Source organism: Trachinotus anak, unplaced genomic scaffold (genome assembly GCF_046630095.1).
Source record: "Trachinotus anak isolate AG129_WGS33_773 ecotype Australia unplaced genomic scaffold, CSIRO_AGI_Tana_v1 ptg000001l, whole genome shotgun sequence".
In the NCBI taxonomy this organism is placed as follows: Eukaryota; Metazoa; Chordata; class Actinopteri; order Carangiformes; family Carangidae; genus Trachinotus; species Trachinotus anak.
Window position 1 is genome coordinate 7,010,930 of NW_027273852.1, and position 21,847 is coordinate 7,032,776.

Below are 21,847 nucleotides of genomic sequence, written 5' to 3' on the forward strand. Positions count from 1 at the left end.
TTGATTGGTGACTCTAAATTGCCCCCCCCCCCGAAGCGAGCACGAAGCGGGGGTCGGGCGAGTGATGCTTTCTCATGAGGTTGCTGTATGTTTACTGATTATTGTACTCTATTGATAACAAATGCTCCCTTGCGAGGGTGGTTTTCTGCTCTGTGCACTTGCTTCACTTTTGAGATGAATTAATGACCATAGTTTAATACCACAACAGGCTCAAAGGGAGCACCCCATCATCAACATCATACTTGTGCCTGAAGCCGCCTAAAAGGTGAAAAGGTGCTGAGAGAATCTCCACAAAAGGCCTGTTATTTCCTGTAAATGTATTTTCCTTTGAAGGAGACATGGGGAGAGAGTGGGGCATGACCTGTGACACAGATCCCCCAGCCAAGACTCAAATCATGGACGCTGGAGCTGTGTGGTACACGTCGCTACTATCAAGCCACTGTGGTGCCCTGTGTCATTCCCTATAAATTAAGATACTACAGCTCCCGTGAATCTTAAGATGCACTTTCAAAACCTCATGGGAGTCGCAGCTGAAACACATACAGTGCTGTGGAAACATTTTTGGCACTAAGAGTAAAGTAATGATTAAAAATATACCATGAGTTTTATTGATCTGTTAATTTCATACAAAGCAGAAAAACATACAAATCAAATAAAATATTCTCTTTCTTCAATCAGTCCAAGACTTACTCCATGATGTTGATATCAGAGCTCTGTGGAGGCCAGACCATCTTTTGCATGACTCCTTGTTCTCCGTCTCTCTGGCTGTAATGTTTGGAGTCATTATCACGCTGCAGAGTGAACTTGGGACCATTCAGACGCCTCCCTGATGTCACTGAGTGATGGATGAGAATCTAAACACCTGAAATACCTAAAACGTTTGCACTTTACAGTAAATTTCTAGGCTAGATATGTAGAATATTCAGAATGTTATTTTTGATGCATTTACATGTGATTACTGCTGTTAAGGAAGAGATCATTTTAATTACGTAATATGAGGTTATACCGTTTAATTTAAGAAAATACATCATATATTTTAAACTGACCATCTGTTTTGTAAGTAAAATCTTAATCTGAGAAGCAGTAATTTATAGTTACATACATGTGGGGTAAAAAAAAAAACATATTTCCCTCTGAAATGTATTGATTAAAGAATAAAGTGGAGCAAAATGGAAAGTAGTATGCACATGGTTATAAACCACCACTGCCAATAGACAGAAATCTCCATCTCTGCTTCAGCCTGATCAAACAGAGACCAGCTCACTTTGTAGTAAACGAGCAGTGTTTCTACTGTCCATCTACTTCTTCCGTGCAGTCATCGCCTCCATAGACGATCTCTGAGGACGCTGGTGTTTACAGGTGATCGGGCCTGAGTGTCCGGAAGTGACGTGCGACGCTCACAAGACTAAACCATTACGCTGCACAGATATACAAATAGATGTACCGAGAGAGAGGGAGCAGCCGGACATCTCTGACGGACCGAGCCGAGCTGAACGGTAATATTTCCCGCTATATGCGACATTTACCGAAAGTCAAAGCTTGGCGCGGTTATATCAAAACTTCACGTTTCCACAGTTCGGCTTTGGCGGCGGGATGTGGAGCTAAATGTGCTGACTGAGGCAGCTGTCAGTGAGCCGGGCTCTGTGGGCATTAACACGACGACGTTTCACGGTGACACCGGCTGTTTACGCTGTTTATGAATGAATTCAGTGCAGCTCAGCTTCACCTGTCACCACCCAGCGTCTGCACCGCTGCAGGTACAGAGTGGGCCCTGCGCATTCAAGTATTAAAAGGTGGTGTGTTATTATGTAACCAAGTGGACAATATTGTTGAACACTGGGCTGTTCAGCTCCAGAGAAAAAGACTCTCGTCTTGTCTGTTGAACCAGGAGCAGGAAAAAAAAAAAATTATAGACCGCTGTGTGCTGTTGCAGGAGGGTAAGCTAAATTATAGTGGGTGGTGAAGAATTGTTTGTCTTTGCGTGAGATACTCAGAAAGTAGTTTTTGTTTAGTATTTTTGACTACGTGGCTTTAAAGAACAGTAAAAAAAAAAAAAGATCCTGGCTGGGACAGGCTGGCTCTGATTTAATATTCTGTCCATTCAGTAGATTGTTTCTTTTTTATTGAGGATGTTGTATGGTGTACATATTCAGTTAGTTATACTAACGCAGTCTAATATAAAAGTCCTGCAATAAATCCTACTTGAATGAAGGTGATCATTTTCAGGTTTATTGTAGAAATGTGATGATTCAACATCATGGTAATGTGTGAGGCTGTGGTTTATGGTGCTCTAGGATTATATTCCACCAAAATCTTGAGAGGCGTTTCTACTGTTTTCCCCACCCCGTTTATCTCAGTAAGAGTACAATGACTACTGGAAACTCCTGTCAGTATAATGCAACACAGTTCAGCAGAGTTGCACAATAAAAGTGGGAGAAAGTCATTGTCTCAGAAGTCACAATTATGTCTGGTGTGTGGCTTTGTGAAATCTCGAACTGCAACAATTGGTCAGTGAACAGACAGTTTATCTGAAGCTATTTTTCTTTTCCAATTGCATAATTGTTTTAGTCATTTTTGAAGCAAAAATGTCAAACATTTGTTGGTTGCAGCATTTTTATGCTCTTCTTTGACATACACAATCGTAAACTGACGGTAAAACTAGACATTTAAAGACTTCACCTTTGACTGTGGGAAATTATGTTATTTTTTACTATTGTCTTACATTGTTGACAAAACAATTAGTTGATTCATCAGGAAAGTAATTGGCAGATTAATCAATAAGGAAAATGAAAGTTGCAATCCTAGTGAATCCTGAGTCATATCAACGTCTTATAAACTAGTCATTATGCACTATGTAACGAATTTAACTTTAATTGAATTTTTTAAAACTGGGTAACTGTTTTATAATATAATGTTATTACCTTCAAATAAATGAAAGGGAAGTTTGGATTTTGTTAAGTGGAGTATAAAGTCACCAGGTTCATGACTTGAGTCAGGTCTCTAATGGCCCTTCTCCACTGCATGGTACCAGCTCAACTCTATTTGACTCTTTTTTTCTTTTTGTCGTCGTGGATAGTACCTGGTACCTGGCCCTTTTTTTTTTTCACATTACCTCCGCTGAGATTCCAACCGAGCTGAGGTGATACCAAAAGGTTACATGAAAATGCTGCAAACTGATTGGTGGGAGGTAATAGTCACTGCTGCATCATCATTGTGCAAGACGTCATGGTAGCATTGTGCATCGCTGCTATAGTAAGGGCACTGCATCGGGGGCCGTTAAAGAAGTACCCGGTACCAAAAGTGATTCGAGTCGAGTCGTGTTGGTCCCATGTGATGGTAAAACGCTATAATCAACACCTCACAAACTGTAGCCTCCAGAATCACTGTGAAGTTGAATCAGTGCCACTTTAAAACAGTTCCAACAAAAACCGAACAATAAAAGCGTCACGAAAGCAGGATGTATTGCAGGACTGTTGAATTAGACAGCATTTGATTTAGCCAGGTGTGCCTAATACATAAACTCGCGTTGTATGATTGTGTGTTCAGGTTCGGAGGTGATGTGCATTGGTGGTTGGTGTTTGTGTCCCCTGTCAGACGTGGGTCTGGTAACAGTCCACCCTGCATGCTCTGTGTGAGCAGTGCAGCAGTGGCCATCTGACACAAATCAGAGACGATCATTCATCTGTCTTTCATGAAGACTTGGTGTCACAACAGTTTTATGGTTGAGCTGCTTTTCATCCCTGTCCCACGCACTTTGACAGTCGTCCAGTGTTGGAGAGCGTTACATGTGTGATTGGTGGATGCTGTGTACTGTCACGGCAGCAGCATTGTGTTCCACCCTCATTGTGCTGAGTGGGACATTTCCAGTTAAGTGTCCACATGTGTCACTAATAGCTTTGCCTCTCTTGTAAACTCCCGCCTGTGTGTGGTGCACTTACAGGTCACGCTCGGCACCAATCAGCCAAATGCAGTCCCCCACTAACACTGTGTTGAAGGCTATACCTCTCAGGTGTTCTTTGTGTTCTTAATTATGGCACAAAGACACCTAACACCAGGTCTGCAGCAAACGTGAGCAGCTGCACATGTGGGCCAGTTGAAGCTCTTCAACATAATTTCTGTGTACCAAGAACCCCAGCACTGTATGCATGAGCAGATTGTTTTTCTTTTCAACGAGATGCATTAGTGAAGCCATAACTCTTCATTTAAGCAGAAACTACAACATCTGTTTCATTTCCAGATTCGTGACAAAGAGAGAGTTGATGTACTGGAATTTCCTCCCCTACTGCATTCCTTCAGCAGCTAATATAACATGACTTAAACGATAATGTTGGCTATATTCTAAGTGAAACAGAAACAATCAATTGGTGACAGTTTTGATAATCAATTACTCAAAAAAGCTGGAGCCAGGCAATATTTGTGATTTTTGCTTGTGTTTTATATTTTATTTTATTATCTGTTGAGCTCATCTTTGGGTTATTAGGTGCTCAGTGCATGAAACTGTAACAGAATAGCCTGTGATGTAGTATATATCTCTATGGAGCTCGACTGTTGTCCAAAAACTATTAAACACACCAGTGAGCCACTCTGTTGCACTGAGTGACGTGTTGCTTTATTACAACAAATATGGACACTGTTTATCTTACCTCAGCCCCGCATACACAATCCTATTGCTGGAAACCCTCACTAGAGCACCAAATGTGTATTCTTTGACAGATGAAAATAGTCCCCAACAAATGCACTATGTCCTCCTGCTTGAGTAATGTTTGCTTAAAAGGAAAATACTGAGCTTTTTGTAAAAATAGTTTTTGTTGAGATTGAGAGATGGTTCTTGAGTCTGGAAACAGTAGTAGACAAAACAATCTCACCACAGAGTCCATTCTGCTTTCAATCATATCGACAGATAAAGTTTGCCCAGTTGTCTTGATGTTCAGTTATCAGTTTTTGAGCACTTTTTGTACATGTTGGTTAAAAAAGTTAATACATTTTTGACCCAAAGTTTACGTCTTCAGCAGAAATGAGTGGGCCACAGGCACTGTCAGGATATTGGAAAGTATCGCCGTTTTTGGTTCTGGTCTTTTTGGCCATGAGGATTTATTGACAGTAAGAAAACAATAGAGTAACAGAAGTCTTATCCCTTATCCCTCAAATCCCATCTTCTTGAAAAAGTGGGTCATACTGGTGATACTGTTGCAGGGAAAGTTAGAGCATGACATTTGTCCAGGTGTCAAGAGTCCCTGTACATTTGAGCCATCGAGTCACGTGTCGAGCACAGCGTCAGCACAGGCGTAGGACAGGGTGGTGGTCCTGATGCTGGTGTAGAGACAGGAAGCTGTATTTATGTAATTGGCATGTGTAGCGGCGGTGGCAGCAGTGTAGCCTTGCAGCTGGTCCGAGCTCTCTAATCCCAACCCTGGAGACGCGGCTCGTTTGTTAAGGGTCACATTTATATAGCGGTAGCTTTAGTCAGTGTCATGTCCTATCAGACTTATTGAATAAGCTTGTTTCTGTGTTTCATAAGATGAAACATGTAAAATTGTGTCATATTTGGTCTCATATATTCTGCTGTTGATGAAGATCTATCGCAGTCATCAGCTGTAATATGAAAAACCAAAGACCATGTTGTCTGATTATACATTTGAGTGAGTGATCTTAGTCGTCTTCATCAGTGACTCCTTTTATTCATTTATTATTAAGGCTGGACCAATCAGCCAACTGTAAACTACTGTGTGGGTGTGCAGGGCATTTGACTCACAGTTTAGTTTTTCTTTAGATTTGTAAACTGTTTTTGTAAACTTTTATGTGGAAACTTGGCATTTACATTATAAATTTTATTTATTCAGTGCCAGATTTAATGTTCAATACTATGACACCAAGTAAGAGAAGAGATACGTGGCTGTCAGTGGACAGTACAGTTATGTAACAATTATGATATTTGATCAAATATGCCTTTTTTTTTTTAAATTAAAATGGCAAGTCACTTCTTAAACTCTGGTTGCTCATTTTTCTATAATAGTTATTTTTGAATATCTTTGACCTCCTGATTGTTAAAAAAAGAGACAATTTGAAAATGTGAAAGTTGGGTTTTGGGTTCTTTCTTTCTTTGGATTTTTCACAATTTTATTTCACTCAAAACAGTTGTTAGTTTCAGCATTACACCTAACATACAATTACAAATCAAACAACCACTCATGGTTTTTAAAAAAACCATGAATCATTTTTTTAAAAAGCCAACTCTTGCATTGCCCTGGTCTTCTACAGATTAAAGCACGGACCCTGTACCACAGTGTCCCCTCATTCACTGTCACCTCTCTACTGATGCTATATAACAGAGGCATAAAATGCTGCATAAAATAATTAATTAATCTCTCAGCTTCAGTGAAAACAAAATATATTTGGGTGTTTAGATGTGCTTAGTTGACATAAATAAATGCCTTACAGCTAACGTCCAGAAATAGACGTTACGTAGAGTGTTCACGTTGCGTACGGCGCAGCCATTGAAGGACAGTCGAGTGGAAAAAGCCAAACAACAAACGCTGGGCTAAATGAGCGATGTGAACATGAAAGTGTTGCCCCCTTCCCTCTCTCTCCCTCTCCCTCTCTGCCTGCCTCTATCCTCTCTCTCCTCCCCTCTTCCTCCCCTCCCTTTTCCTCCCTGGGGCCTTCTCCTCCTTTCCTTCCTTCTGACTGACATTTCTGTAATGACACTGTCTGAGCTCCACAGGCCCTGCCTCCATCTCATCCTCAGCTCACTGTGCGCAGCACGCAGGGCCAGCTTGTCACACCGAGAGCCCGCCTGGCACGCCTCACATCTATATCAGACCACTAAATGCCAATAATGACAACTCAGCTTGATTAAGAAAATAAGCATCCTCCATCTTCCGGGCTCCTGTGTTCTTTTGGCTCTCCTGCAGATAGACTTGTGGTTTGCCAAAGGGTTTACTGGACACTCGCAGACACTCTGATGGTCAGCCTTTTTGAGGATTGGGATTCTGTTGAGAAGTGGGTTAAGCCCCACATCTCTTTATATTTGGGCAGGGGTATTACAGTTGTGACTGTATGGGGGTTAGATTAAGCCCGCATTGTTGAACCCTAAGTGTGTCTGGGCTTTGCTGCTAATATTATGCTTTACTTCCTGAGGCTTTGCTTCCTGAAGCAACAGTGGGTGAATTGGCAGAGCGCTCTGCATCTGCTGGCTATTTTAAATCCACAGTCACATTTAGACAAATGATAAATTTAAATGCAGCCACACACACCGTGAAAACCCTTTATAGGAGATGCCTTTACATGAGAAAGTTTGATCAGGATGCAATTTAAGTGGATGCTTGTTTTAAATGCAACTCTCCACGGTATCTTGGTAGTGTGTGCGCTTTGGTTTGAATGCATGTATGCATGGACGGTATGCAACTGCACATGTCTTTTAATGTACTTCTCTCGTGCGATGTGTCTGCTAGCCGAGCTTCTATAATTACCACAGCCTGCAGCGCCTCATGGGGAGCATATTAACACACACGAGTGGAGGAGCAAAAGCCAGAGCACATGCACAAGTCATACAGACTGAGTTTGTGTGTGTTGTGACGGTTGCTTGAGCGTGTTTGCATTATCTCCCACCTCTGATGTGTGCATCTGTAGAATATTATATGATTAACAGTGGTCATGGTATAACGGTATATGTTTTTGTGTATCCTTGAGTGATGTTTGTTCCAATAGGGATAATTTCCTTAAATCAGTCACAAGGTATGAGTGTGCAGCATTAAATAAAAGGCAAACTGTATATACACTGTAGTCTGACTGATACAGATTATTATTTTTTTATTTAACTGATTGAACACAAAATGAAATTTCAAGCTTTCATGTGGGCTCTAGGACCTTACAACTCAACTCAACTTAGAACTCAACTCACAACTGGAAACAAACAAAGAAACAAAAAATATTCCAGTATACAGATATACAAAATAATGCAAAAATACTGATATAGCTGATCCTAATAAATCTGCAAAAAAGTGAATATTGGCCCAGATGATTCATTGTTCTAGCTCTAACACAGGCCATCTTTGTGTGAAAGAAGAGTGGAAAAGAACGAGTCTACCCAATGTGAAGAAGTAACATTTCTTTAAAGTTGATTTTTTTTTTTTTGTGATTTGGTAATGATTGTCATATGAGTCATATGACTGATGATGGCAGGTTTGGATTCTGTGAAATGTTTGGTTTAGATTTATAAGCTGCACCCAGCAGTAAAAATAAGTACTTATTCATTTCAGTTTTTAAATATTCCCAACCACTGGACAAAGTGAAAATCCACTGTAACTGAAAACGGCTCAGAAGAAGAGATATGTGCTAAAGTGCCAAAACAAACAATTATTATTATGACACTTTATAGAAATAACTGACATAATGTCTCTGATAATCATGCAGCTGTATCAGTGCATACTTTACGTATAGTGTGTGCTCTTCCCTGCAGTCTCCTCTTACCTTTGTAGCTCACATATTCATCTGACCTCTCCCCCCAGCGAGCAGCAGGCAGCATCAGCACCATACACCCCCAGCTACACAGCTGTAATCTCAGGCAGACCACCGCTGCCTGCCGCCCACTGCAGCCCCACACTCTTCATTATATCCTTCTTCCAAGGATGTAGAAGGAGGAGATGAAGTGTATGTGAACATGACATCCAAGCATGTGTTCATTTCCTCCCACTTCTATAATTCTCTCTAGTGAAATAATTAGAAACAAGAAGGCTGGAGAGCCTTCGTAACGTTTTATGTTATCTAAGACTGGCTGCTGTGTTCTGCATTATAGCTCTGCACGCAATCCCATAAATCATGCTTGGGATTACCAGGTGCATACAGTTAGGAGGGAGGACAGCACCGCCTGGCTTTCCGTCTGCTGCTCATCATCTGCTTGCTCCTGCAGTCAACTCTGAACTCATGATAAAGAGGGAATCAGGATGGATGGATTGTTGTTGTGGTGTGGGCAGAATCCTCCAGGAGTGTTGAACAGTCATTGTTATGTAATTTCCTCTCAACACGGATTGGTCAGGCTGTGGGTTGTTGGTGGGCTCAGCGTGGTAATCTCACAAGCATTATCTGTCTCTCAGAATCAGTGGTTGTTGTGTGCAGGACTCACTCATCCATGCCTGGCTTTGTAAAACCAACCAATCAGCCGGGCCAGCCTGTTTCTGTCATCCATCTTAGCCAAAGAGGTTTGTCCTTATGCGTGTAGAAGACATACCCGGGGCCAGTCTTTTCTCATTAGTTTAGGTGTCTCCCCGACTCATCTGACTTATCCAAATGCAGGCCAGCTGACACTCAGCTGTGTGACTTATACGACTGCAGTTGGTACCCAAAAAGCATCTGCGAAAAGTGTTGAAACGGTGCTAACAACACACTTTGACACCACTAATCACAAGTATTTTTGTGAAATAAAAATAAAATTCTAAGTAAAGACATCTTGTAAGCAACACCAGCCCCCAAGAAGCTTCTATGGCATTCATATATTTCTTCATGTTTTACAAAGAGGTTTAACCTGAGCCGTGCCATACAACAATCATATCACATCCACACAAGGTTAGTAGAATACAGCTGGTAAAAGTTTTAAATGCAGTGGTATCGGATCAGTACTCAGTATCGGCTGATTCACAAGTTCAGGTATTGGGAAGGAAAAAATGTTACGGAAAAGTGTTAGCAAATTTTTCTTTTTTATCTCTGATGCTGATTTTATGACAGATACTCATTTACTTGAGTGACATTTTGAATCACTTGTATGTAAAGAGGTTTTTGTGGTGACGTTGACTTCCGCCAGTGACTGCGTCATCATTTTTACAGGTCGTTGTATGATAGCCGCATACCTGAACACGTCAGCACTCTGCAGGACCGAGCAGGCCTCCATGGAAGTCTTATTTATTTGTCAGTAATCATAGCTGAGCGTGTGGGCCGGCGTGTCTGTGCGTGGCTGCTGCAGGCGATGGCAGATTGGAAAGGTAAACCACTGTTAGCTTATGTGTGCGATGGTGCTTTTTCTCTTATTAATGGGGGGGACACAGGAGCTGTCAGTGCTGCTGTTCCGCTGCTGGTGAAATAGTAATGAGTGTGTATAACGGAGCTGAGCCAGTGTGGTTTACGGCTGTGGTGCACTTGGAGGTGAGGCCAGGGCACGTGGAGCACTGGCTGGCCGTACATCTGGTCTGTGTGCTGGTGATGGAGACAGAACGGGAGGCTTTGACCACTGCTGGAGTAAAACCAGTTGAGGTACTGAGGTCAGACTTTTATTATATCTTTGCTTGGGAAACGTTTAAAGAAGCGGTCTGGAATTTATTTGACCACGTGAGTCATCTGAACCCTTTGAAAGCTAGGAAGGAGGGGAAGCGAAAGAGTTTATTATCATATATGTTAATAGCTAATGTGCTGAGAATCTATTTAGGGGCTTGGAAAAGGTAAATGTAGAAAATAATTGTTTGAATTCAAAACTTTGAGGTTTTCATGGAAAAGTTGTGCAAATCAGATATTTTTGAAACTTTTTCATCAATTTATGACTCATTAAGTAGAAATATAATTATTAAGATGGCTCATGGACATGACACTGACCTCAGTGACCTTACTGTTGAAGCTAAGGCTGAAACTAATGATAATTTTCATTGGCAATGATTATTATTTTTTCGATTCATTGATTAATCATTTAGTCTACGACATACCAAACAATAGCAAATAAATGAGCTCAAAGGGATGTCCTCAATTTGTCTTTATTTTTGGTCCATTCGAACAAAAAAATTTATTTACGATGATGCATGATGAAAAGCTGCAGAGCCTCTCACGTGAGAAGCTGGAAACACAGAAAAATGACTGAAAGGATTAATTGATTATCAAAATGGTTGCCATTTATTATTTTTCACGCAAAGCACCAAACACTCTCAGGTTTTAGCTTCTTTGATTGGACTGTTTGTAGACTAAATTATTAATCCCTTAATCAAGAAAATAATTGTCACCTGTAGTCCTTGAATAGATCTAATATATATATTATTATATTGCAAATTCACACAGTTTGGAGGAAATAGAGATACAGCACAGCCTCACCTCGAGCAGTCGGGCAGAAAAAAGAAAAAAAAATAATTCCAGAAAAAAAATAAAAACTAGTCTCTCGACTGTAAAGTAAGCTGTTTAGTGATTTTGCCGTAATGAGCTTTGTTTTTATTTTGTCATTCATGCTGTGACATGAAAGAAAATTGTCTTTTTAATGGTCTGTTTTAATATCAAGCGGAGACGCTGGTGTAAACATCACTTATCAGCAGACGTACTGTTTCTACCTGAGGAGGCTGTGATCAAAGTAGAAACAAATGTGCTCAGATTTCAGCTGCTCTGCTTGTCACTCTCCAAAGTTATTTGAAACCTTTAATTGAAGTTAAGTGAATTAAATTATTCTCATGAAAACTGGAGGATGGAGGAAATACATCGAGAGAATTCAATCATATTTTAAATTAAAAGATCACATTTTATCTAGCTCACAATATCTTAAGTGTTTTTTTTGTTTTGTTTTTTGCTAGTAGAAAATCTATTTGATATGATCTTATTAATACTTTTATATTATATCAATTAATTTTTTGAATTGCTGAAGAGATCTTAAGCTGAATGCTGACTGTTTAAAAACATCTTCATAATAGGTACCACCACAAAAGTAAAAGTAACTAACTGAAAAAACTAAGAAACTAAAAGTTTCTTTTTTTTTTTTATTTAAGAGTTTTTGTTGGTCTTTGTTTTCGTAATACAATGTGGCTTTGCTTGTTTTCACACGAGCACACAGCCTTGTGATCTGCTGACCTTTGGAATTTGGGCCATAGAGCAAAGCTCAATGTTCTTGCTAAGCAAACAGGTCAGGAATTTGAATTCCCTGCTCCTATGGATATCTGATTTCTCTCTCCCTTTTTGTCAATATTTAATGAGAGCTCTATTTATGGGAATTCCCCTTCTGTGTCTTTGTGTATCCAGTGTACTTGAGTGTGTCTTCAGAAACATGGCATGAATAACAACTTTGGTTTACACCCACTCTTGTTCTCTTCGGGGCCACAAGAATGCTTGACATTGTGTTAATTTGGGACTTTGCATCACAAAAGTGTAGTTTTAACAGACCCAACAATCAGCCAGCACACTCACCATTCCCTACTGTCAGTCCCATTAGAGCCAGCATCCCTGGCCATCTGCACCGTGACTCATTTGACTGTCATTTCACGCCATTTATAGACAGTGTTTGGACACCTCCGCCTTAGCCGCGCCCCGGGATACCAGACCTGCTCCTCTGGCAGTGCCCCTTTCTGGGGTGCGGCTTCAGGATGGAGATTGGACAAAGCTGCTCCAATATCCCAACCCCCTCACTCTCCATGCATCATTACATTCCTACTACTTCCCCTGCCCCCCACCAATCATCTTCCCCAGAGGTCTGGGCCTGAAACGAGAGGACAGGGTGCAGCATCTGTTCCCCAAGCCTTTCCATTCACCCGCCGGCCCTCCCTCTCAATCAGTCTCTTTTGATATCCCCTCTGGTCGCAGTCAGTTTCAATCTCTGCCATTACCACTCAGACACACACACACACACACACACATATCCTGTACACTACAGACAGACAGATACACCACCCCGACCTCCCTCTGTCTGTGTCGCACCCCATTTCCTCACAGGTCTCTTGGTTGTCTTTTGACCATTCATACAGTTTCTTAATGTCTCCCTGGAAATGTTGCAGATGGCAAAACCTTTTCTAGAGCTCAAATAGTTCATTATGGTTACAATGCATGATCTTTATCTCAAATCTGTACAATGTTTAAAATGTCTCTTACACATATTAATGCCTTCCCCTGCCCTGTATGTGTGTGTGTGCAGGTGAAAAGCGAGACGAAGTCAAACCTGAGCCCACGTCACACTCTGCAGACCTCTGAGATGCTCAGAAACCACCTGACTGGTCAGTACATGCACACAAAAACACAAACAACAAAACACACAAAAGTTTTTGCTATCGCAACATTGCAAACGTTTACTTACCAGTCTAGCAGAAAAGTGGTGAATTCAGCATCAAACTTCATTCCTTTACTTGCCAAGAGTCTACAGTGGGGGAAAGTAATGCTGATGCTAACTTTTTATTTGCTTCTATTTCTATTATCACCTCTTTTCTTTGCTGCTGAACGTGCGACACTTCTTCAGTCTCTAATGTTGGACAGAGGGCAGACTGGAAGCTACAGTGACTCACTGTTGCCTCTTGAGGTACAAATTGACAGGAGAGGCCGGGGCTAGGTGGTTAGCATGCTAATTTAGGTAGATACCTGCAGCAAAATACAGGTCTCCAATATAAAGTGGAAATTGTTATATTTTCACTATCTGTTGATAATTTTAGTTATTTCTTTATGTTTTAAAATAAAATACATGTATATGTATGTGTATATATGTGTGTGTGTGTGTGTGTGTGTGTGTGTGTGTGTGTGTGTGTGTATATATGTATATATATATATATATATATACACATATATATATATATACACTATATATATACACACTATATATATACACACTTATAAAGCACGTTTAAATTACCTTTTGGGGAGATATTCTGGCTCCGACCTTTCGATTTTTCTCTGATTGTCACAGCTCTTCCAACCAGAAGCTTGAACTCTCTTATTCCTCCTGAGTCTGGAAATTGGCAAATTGGCCAAATTCAACTGATATTAGTTGGTTATATAAAAATGGAGAGCTCGTATTCTCAGATGTGGTTTTCATGCTCTGAAACACTGGAGACTGAAGTCTGTCAGTCTGCAGAACAAAACTTGCTAAGAGAAAGCACAGCTGTGCAAAGCATTTACACCCTCACATGTCCACATTGTGTTTAACTACAGGAGAAGCCATATGTTAATTGTTAATAGATTATTTACTAATGCTTCTTAGAGCAGTTATAATACATTAATTAATAAGAACCATTTTTGGTTGTCACAAATATCATCTCAGAGGAGGATGATGGAGAAAACAATTATAATATAGATTACTGTATTTGTAAATAATTTATCAACCAATTGTAAAGCCATTAGTCACAACTTATAAACAGTAAAAGTGCCTTATTGTGGTAACTGTAATTCTATAGCATCATATATTCACAGGGCTGCAAAGGATGCATTTTGTGTTGCCACTACACAAGACTATGAAATGTTGTTTTATATTTGGTACAGTGTTTTAAAGAAAGGCTGAGAGGCTGATCGTGTATTTAAGTCAACATGCACATTTCGGACGAATGGACAGCCCATGCAAGGATACAGGAGACAGCGTGCAGTTATGTGTGGGATGCAGATACAGTTGGCATGGAGAGAACTGATCACTGATTTGGAACAAAGGGATTTTCTCTTCTGCAGAAACAGTCTGTCCTACTTACAGAGACGCCACCGCAGCCTAACCTGCTGTTCCCAGCTGGTTTTGCTTTGAAATACCCCCCCCCCACCCCATCCTCTTCATCTCTCTTTGCTCCTCCTCTTTGAGTCTGTGCAGAAAGCTCCACCCCCCCGCCCCCTCCACCCCCCACCCCTCTTTCCCTCCCCTCCCCTGCTCTTTGAGCCGTGTCCTCTCTGCGTCAGACAGCTCCATTCATGAAAAGTGTGACGTGAGCAGGTTTTCAGCGACCCAGTGACGCTGCCGCCCACCCACTCACATCACAGGTGCTGCGAGAGTTAGAGGAATGTCTGTGAGTCTCCAGCCTCTGTCTCCATCTCTCCCTGGTGCTGTTTTTTTTCTTGGATCCTGAACATCAGTCCAGTCTTTCTCCCTCTGCTTTTTTTTTTTTTTTTTCATCATTTCTGCCACAGAGCTGAGAGAGGGCCATGAATCTGAGCTCTGTCTGCTGTGAGTAATCTGCTGATGCTGTGTCTTTGCTGTATATTTGAGTGGAAGCAGTGTGATGTGGAGGGACTGTTTGTGTGTGTGATTTCTCTCTGGTGTTTTCTTTTATTGTACGTGTGTGTATATGTCTGCAAGGAGGCATTCTCATGTCTGTATGTACGTGCTCTTTGCATGTGGATCAGGTGTCGGTGTTTGCTCAGTGTTAGCAGTGCTGCAGGAGTGTGTTGCGCGGTCGTGCGTCGGTGCGTGCAGGAGCTATTTTAGGCTCAGTGGTGATGCTGCTGCTGCTTTTTGATGCAGCACTTGTCTGTGCCCCCTGAAGGACAGGTTGAGATGGAGAAAAAGGTATAGTCCAGCAGAACCCAACCTCCACTTCTTCATTTAGCAACAAAATGAGACAAATGCAACCTCAACGCATTACCACGCTGGTGGTCAGAGATGACAGACTTTCTGGGGCACACATGTATTGCGCACAGCCACGGGCAGTTCTGTGCACGTACATAAATCACGTTCACATTCCTTTTCCAGTCTCTCATCTTCTCTTACTTAACTCTGCCTCTCTCATTTTCCATGTTCCCTCTGCTTGCCTCACCATCTTTGACTTTTCTCCCCGACTTTGCGTCCTCATCCATCTCTTTATTTACTCGGCCTGGCAGCGGGAACGCTCTGTGTGTGCCCACCTCTGTCCTCTGCTACTAAGCATGTTTATGTAACTGCACAGGATGAGTAGCCGGCAGCCGGGCTTTAGAGGAGAGGAGGGGGAGGAGGAGAGAGCTCCATCCATCCATCCTTTTTCCACAGAGTGTTCAAAATAATGGCTGCATATTCATGTCCAAGAAGAGTTTACCGTTTGGGTTTCCTCTAGAGTGTCTGACTTCAGCTGCTTTGGGTATAAGATTTAATATTTAGATGCACATGAGTTGCATGTTGCGGTCATTCTAAGAGCGATCAGGGATAGTATGAACACAGGAGCTAATAGAAGCACTAATGTGTATTGATTTCCCGGCTTTCTGCCGGGGCAGAGTCTGTCTTCAGGCAGAAGAACATAACATGTAGTACCAACACCCACTTCCTCTCACATGCTCATGCACATTTTCTTTGCTCAGTAGATTTCATATTGCAGCCATTAAAATGGTGTCAGTCACAGCCAGTCTCCTGCAATATGCGTGTTTGTCTGTTGTGTCACTTCTTGTGTGTCTGTCTCTCTCCTCGGCCCTTGTTGTTGGCAGACCAAGCAGGCCGTCCCTATTAAAAGAGCACAAGGGGGATTGTTGTGGCAGCAGCTGCTCTGGTGTGCAGTGATGAGTGTGTGTTGGTCTGTGTGTTGGTCTGTGTGTGTGTGTGTGTGTGTACTGCTGTCTCCTGGCCGTGCAGGGCAGACAGGCCCAGTTCACATGGAGCCGGCTCCTCTTGTGTCCTTTGTTGTCGCTCTGGGAGTCTTTCCCATCGGAGCGTGGTTGGTACAGTATCGTGCCGCAAGCAGCCAAAGCAGCAGCAGCAGCAGAATAGCAGCTTCTCTCCTTTTACTTTTTGTTTTGTCTCTCATTCATTTTTCTCTTCTACAAATTTTCCTCCATATCTCCCTTATTCGCAAACCTCCATGTCCCTTTTCTGTCTCCCTAATCTGCTTTTCTTCCTCTACTTTTCTCTGAGCCATTCTTTCACTCCACTGTCTCCTTGGCCCCACCGTTCCTTTCTGTCTCTTTGCATTAATCATCTATCCGGATGGATCTGGTTAGTATTCATAAATAGAGCTCTGTAAAGCTTTATCGTTAAGCATCACTGGGAACAAAGAGTCCGCTTGACTGAAAAGGCCAATATTGAAGCTTTTTGAGCTTTTCAGAGGAGAGTATGCCTGAAAGTTGCAGATTTTGGGAAGCTGTGTGTCCTGGTTGCAGTGCTGGCTGCAGCCTCACTGAGAGGCTGGGAGACTGAAGCTGGAGGGAGAGTGTGTGACGTGTCGATGGCGCACACTCTTTTCTTCAGTTATTTATTTTCTCCAATTCTGGCTGGTACCGGCTGAGGCTATTTGAGGCACAAGTTATGCGTGTGTGGTCGGAGTGCTAATGATTGTCAGCCATGTTAACCCTGTATCTGAATTTGAATATGTATGAAATTTTGGTTTGATGGATTTACTAACAAATTAAGAAGCCACTTACCCAGACATTGCTGTTTTGGACCTCAGAAGAAGAACAAACCAAAGCTCGGCTGTTTTTGCTTTTATATACTCTTTCATCTTCCCATCAGTCAGGTCTCTCTGGTAGTTTCATTCATCTACCTGACCGCCCTCCTCCCCCAACCTCTGTGAAATCCAACCTTCACAACAAACCTTTCATATTCCACATGATCCCACCTGGCACTTTCCCTTTGGCTTCAGCAGCAGCTTTGACCTTGTACCTATTTACTGGTCAAACCCTGAGCAGGCAGGTAGGAGGGCAGGGATTATTGTTCAGTGGCCTGCTTTCCCCTCCAGCCACCACCAGGTATTTAAGTCAACCTAGGTGAGTCACCAGAGGGAGTCAGAATATGAAGAAAGAAGGATTATAACAAAATGTCAGCCATGTGATGGCAGATGCCTGAACGCTGTGCTAGAATTTGTTTATTTTCCCTTCCACTGCTTTGCCCGCACTAGCAGATTATTACTTTCACCCACCTAGAGCAGGCTGTCCAATCCCCTCTGGCAGGACTCACGGCCTTGGTTGCAAGGGAAAGCTGATTTAGACATCGGCCCACATCCCAACAATCAAATCAGGGCTGGGCAGCTATGTTGGCAGAGTCACATTTCCGAGGTCTCTGTATTTGATGTTCATATTGCTAAATACATCATAATTTTGTCTGCTTCAATGACAAGAAAGAAATAAGTGAGCAGTATGTTTCCACATTCCTGTTTCATAACAGTGTTTACTCACACAGTGAACACCGGCCATGAAAGTCCATAGTCTGCATTGACTAGGGAAACAAGTACAGATATCAGAGTGCAACAGTTCAGCTGTGACCCAGAATAACAGACAGTCACATGTGTAGTTCAGACTGTGTAGATCAGACCACTGAACTTGTGATTATAAGAGACTCTCATGCTCATCCAGGCTATATGGATTTTATACTATAAACTTTAAACTTTATTGCTTCTTTGAGGCGGTCAGTGGGCACGAGTGCCGCTCTCATCATTCACTTTTTGCCTCGTTTGTTTTGAGAAAAGAGGTCAGGAGGGATGGAGGCAGTCTGGAACAGGTATTTATCCTCTCACCCAGCAATGAGCTGTGCAAGATAAAGCAAAGGAGTAGACTAGTCTACTGGATCAGACAGTAATTGTGAAAAGGTTTGACTTGGGCTCACTGTGCTGCAGTCATGTGTCTCTGCATACCTTAGATGTCTGAGGATATAAAAAAAGTCAGAAGTGCTGGACAGGTGTTGGGCATCTGGTAGCTCATGAGGCTGAGATTTTGTACCCATCCCTTGTGTAGGTAAAGAAGCTATAATATGTATCAAAAAAGGCTGATATATTCTGATAAATGCAAAATGCTATTTTGGCTGACTTTCCCGCTTCTCATTTTAAAAATAGTAAAGACCACTATGTGACTGTTATTTAGAACAACACGCTCTTCTGCTTTCTGTATGTGACAGGTTACTGAGATACAACAGTGACCTCCGGGCTTTCGGCTTCTCCAGAACCAGAGTGTTATATGAGAGTGAGTGTGACTGGTAGCAGAAGGTCAGGATGGATGTGGTGTTGACATGGTAACGTGTGAATGATGAGGTGGGATAGGGGCTAAATTGGTTCTTTGTTGGTGGCGCAGCTGTCACCTAAAGGGAGGTTTCCCCCTATGGGGCCCAGCAGGGGCTTCCCTTAATGAGGAGCAGAGTGATGGAGGCACAGATGCCGTTGGTGGTGCTGTGTTTGTGAGTGTGAGTTCAGCATGCACGTCTGTATTTATACGTTGTGGAAGGTCCAGCTGCCTTTGTGAATGTACAGTATATTGAAACACAATCTAAACAACCATACTGGCGTTTTCTGAGTGCCAAAAAAAAACTGCCTTCCCCTGTGGATTGCTTGGAGTAGTGGGATTATTGGATCCTGCCAGACACGCCCCGGGTGTGTGTGTGTGTGTGTGTGTGTGTGTGTTTGTGTTTGTGTGTGTGTGCGCGCATACGAACACGTGTGCTCTCTGAACCTGATCCCCCTGCACCACCAGCTGCCATGTACACACACACACACACACACACACATACTGAGTGATACAGTAACAGTCCCAGTGAGGTCTTCTTCTGCCAATCCTGCCCTGAACCTGTAAGTGTGTTCATATACTAGGATTGTACTTTCCATAAGGCTTTGTGCTATTGGCCATTGACATGAGATCACCTTTAGAAAGGCAAGAAATGAAAGGAAGTGTGTAGAGGATATATGGAGGGGGAAGGCTGAATAGGGTCTGTGTTTGTACAAGCTTGTCTCTAGAGCCCTGTAGAGGGATTAAAGGATCAGCCCCTGATAATTTCTCTCTCTCCCTCTCTCTCTCTCTCTCTCTCTCCCTCTTTCTTCATTTTATCCATTCTGCTAAATATCTGCATCGTGTCCTTCTCTGAAGAGATATCTACTTTAAACAAACATGTCACACAGTGTTTTTTAAACATCAGATGCATGGTCAACGTGCCCTTTTGCCCAGTCGTGGTCACTTTCGGAAAGTCCTGTAAATAAATGACTGCGTAAATGAAACCTTGGGTCCTTCTTGATTAGGTGCAGACATTATTCATGGGTTTCTATGCTCATAGAGATCTTCCATTAGAGATTAACTGGAGAGGGCGAGAGGTCTGTTTCCTATTCCTGGTGTCAGATGTAGATGCACAGACTCACTCCAGATTCTACCTGAAAGAGGAAGGAGACTGGGCAGCAAACGGGTGAAAATCATAAAAGGCGGAAAGGCATCAGATTTTCTGTCAGGCTGATGTTCTGTGGTCATTATTCAGGCAAGATAATCACGGCGTTATAGTTTATAGAAGTTACAGTGTGTGCAAGCTTGTGTCTTAATGTGCATGTTTCCATCCAGCTGACCACATCCACCCACTGCGACCCACGTCAGAAGCCAAGCCCTGAGAATCGTCCGTGGGGTGGAATTACAGCGCGGGCCTCTGCTCGCACAGCTCGATTGTCTCTGCTGTGGAAGGGACGGATTTATTGGATACCTGAGAGAGCATTCTCTCCTTCCCCTGCACTCTCAGCAACCTGCTTAGAGACAGGCCTGCATTATAGATGAGCTCCTGGCAGCCACCACACTCTCACAGCGCTCAGGTTACCCCCAGTAGATACACACAGATACAGTACACGCATTCGCACAAACATGGAAGCAGCATTCGTGTTGGCCAGCAACCTAGAGCTCCAGTTCGAGTTCTGTCAGACACTGTTAATCCGCTTCTCTTTTTTTTTTCCTTTTCTGTCCTTCACTGTTTTGTATCAAAAAAGCAAAATGCAGACTAAGAAATGCATGGGTTAAAAACACATGAAATCTGGTCTAAAATTTGAGTGTCATAGCTTTGTGGAATTTCAGCAGCTAAGTTGTCTGGATCAGAGAGCTCAGGGCTTGATTGTACTTTGACCTGTGCCAAGTGGAGGGGCTGTGTGTTCATGCCAGCGCTCCCCACAGTGGGCAACGTAAGCGAAGAGTGTTTCGATTGGACTCCATGACTGTCCTCGCCCAGTCAGGAAACTTCCACGTAACACAGAGCCAACTCACTGCTCTGTCTCTCTGTCTCCTCCCTCCTGGACTTTGATCTCCTGTTCCTGACTGTACACACTGTACAGACTCTCACTATCTCCTGTGTCCTGCTCTCTTTATTTTCTACTGCCCCTTTAAATTTGATTGGATTTCTGAGGCCATGTCCTCATGGGTTTAAAAGGGGGGAAAAAAACTCTAGTGTCATTTACGCAGCGATTAATTCACTACTTTGTGCTGCTGTTTGCCAAGATTGGTAAAGGAGCACGATCAGACTGTGGATAAATGGCCATCTGTTTGTCTGAAAACAGCGTGTGCTACACTGCAGCCTCTGATCATTTATTTCAGGATTGTTTCATTCTTCTACAAACAAAAACTTATGCTGCCAGCAGGATTTGATGTAAGATGTTATAATCATGCAAAATACTACATATAGGTGCCTGTGAACTGTTATTAGAGTTTGGTAGATTGACAGGAAAGGAGTGGAACATTTCAGCAGTTTTCTTAATTACATCTTTGATATGAAGCATTGTATTTTTGGTTGGTATTCCCCATTGTGAAGTGCAGGGTTTTGAATAAGGTACAAATGGAGAAGCAATCTGCCCGAGGCACCCAGATCCCCAGGGGAAAAGCCAGATTCCATATCCATATTATTTGGGTCTAGATAATTTGATTAATCACAAATTTGTCAGAGATTTGTACAACTGATGTAACAAGGTCCTGATCTTGAAGCAGGACCATGTGTCAAAATCTAGTTTTAAGGCCAATTTTTTTTTGTTTTGTTTTTTTACATCATGCTCATTTGCTGTTAGGTGTTTTATTAAGTAGCTTCCAATTTTTTCTGTGTCAAGTAATTAATACACAGAAAGCCTCGGGCAAGGTAGTGTTATTCCCTCAACAACTATTTTCATTATCAATATGTCTGACAGTTATTTTCCTTAATAATCAGTTGATTGTGAATGTGAGAAATTTATTTAGAGGTAGTAAGAAGGGGTCCAACAGCAATTCTTACTCTCTGGGGTTAATGTGACCCTGTGGGTAGCAGAACAAATGAAGATCACCATGTTCCTTTAATATGACAAACACAGCCTCTGTAGTTTATTTTGACTCATTCCTACATACACCATCCTGCTGCTGTAAATACTCACTACAGCAGCAAATGTGTATTAATCCATGTCTGAAAATAGTCCTGAACAAATGCACCATTTACACTACACCACACTACTAAATCTACAGTGCATACAAATACATCTGTGACTATCGCGTTGTTAGCTTTGGTGTTTTAATTAGA

At 42.2% G+C, this 21,847-nt stretch overlaps 1 protein-coding gene across 4 annotated transcripts in view; it reads left to right on the forward strand.

Annotated features, from left to right (window-relative positions):
* Positions 1-1,379: 1,379 nt before the first annotated feature.
* map3k13 (mitogen-activated protein kinase kinase kinase 13) overlaps positions 1,380-21,847 on the forward strand; it is a 30,270-nt gene continuing 9,802 nt past the window's right edge. The window contains exons 1-2 of one of the 4 annotated variants that reach the window (XM_071465059.1): positions 1,380-1,496; positions 12,860-12,938. The gene's annotated coding sequence lies outside the window, so the exon portion shown is untranslated. Of the gene's footprint in view, positions 1,497-1,739; positions 1,758-12,859; positions 12,939-14,667; positions 14,855-17,849; positions 18,083-21,847 lie in introns of those variants that run through there. The other 3 variants (XM_071465069.1, XM_071465083.1, XM_071465075.1) reach the window with 3 other exon arrangements.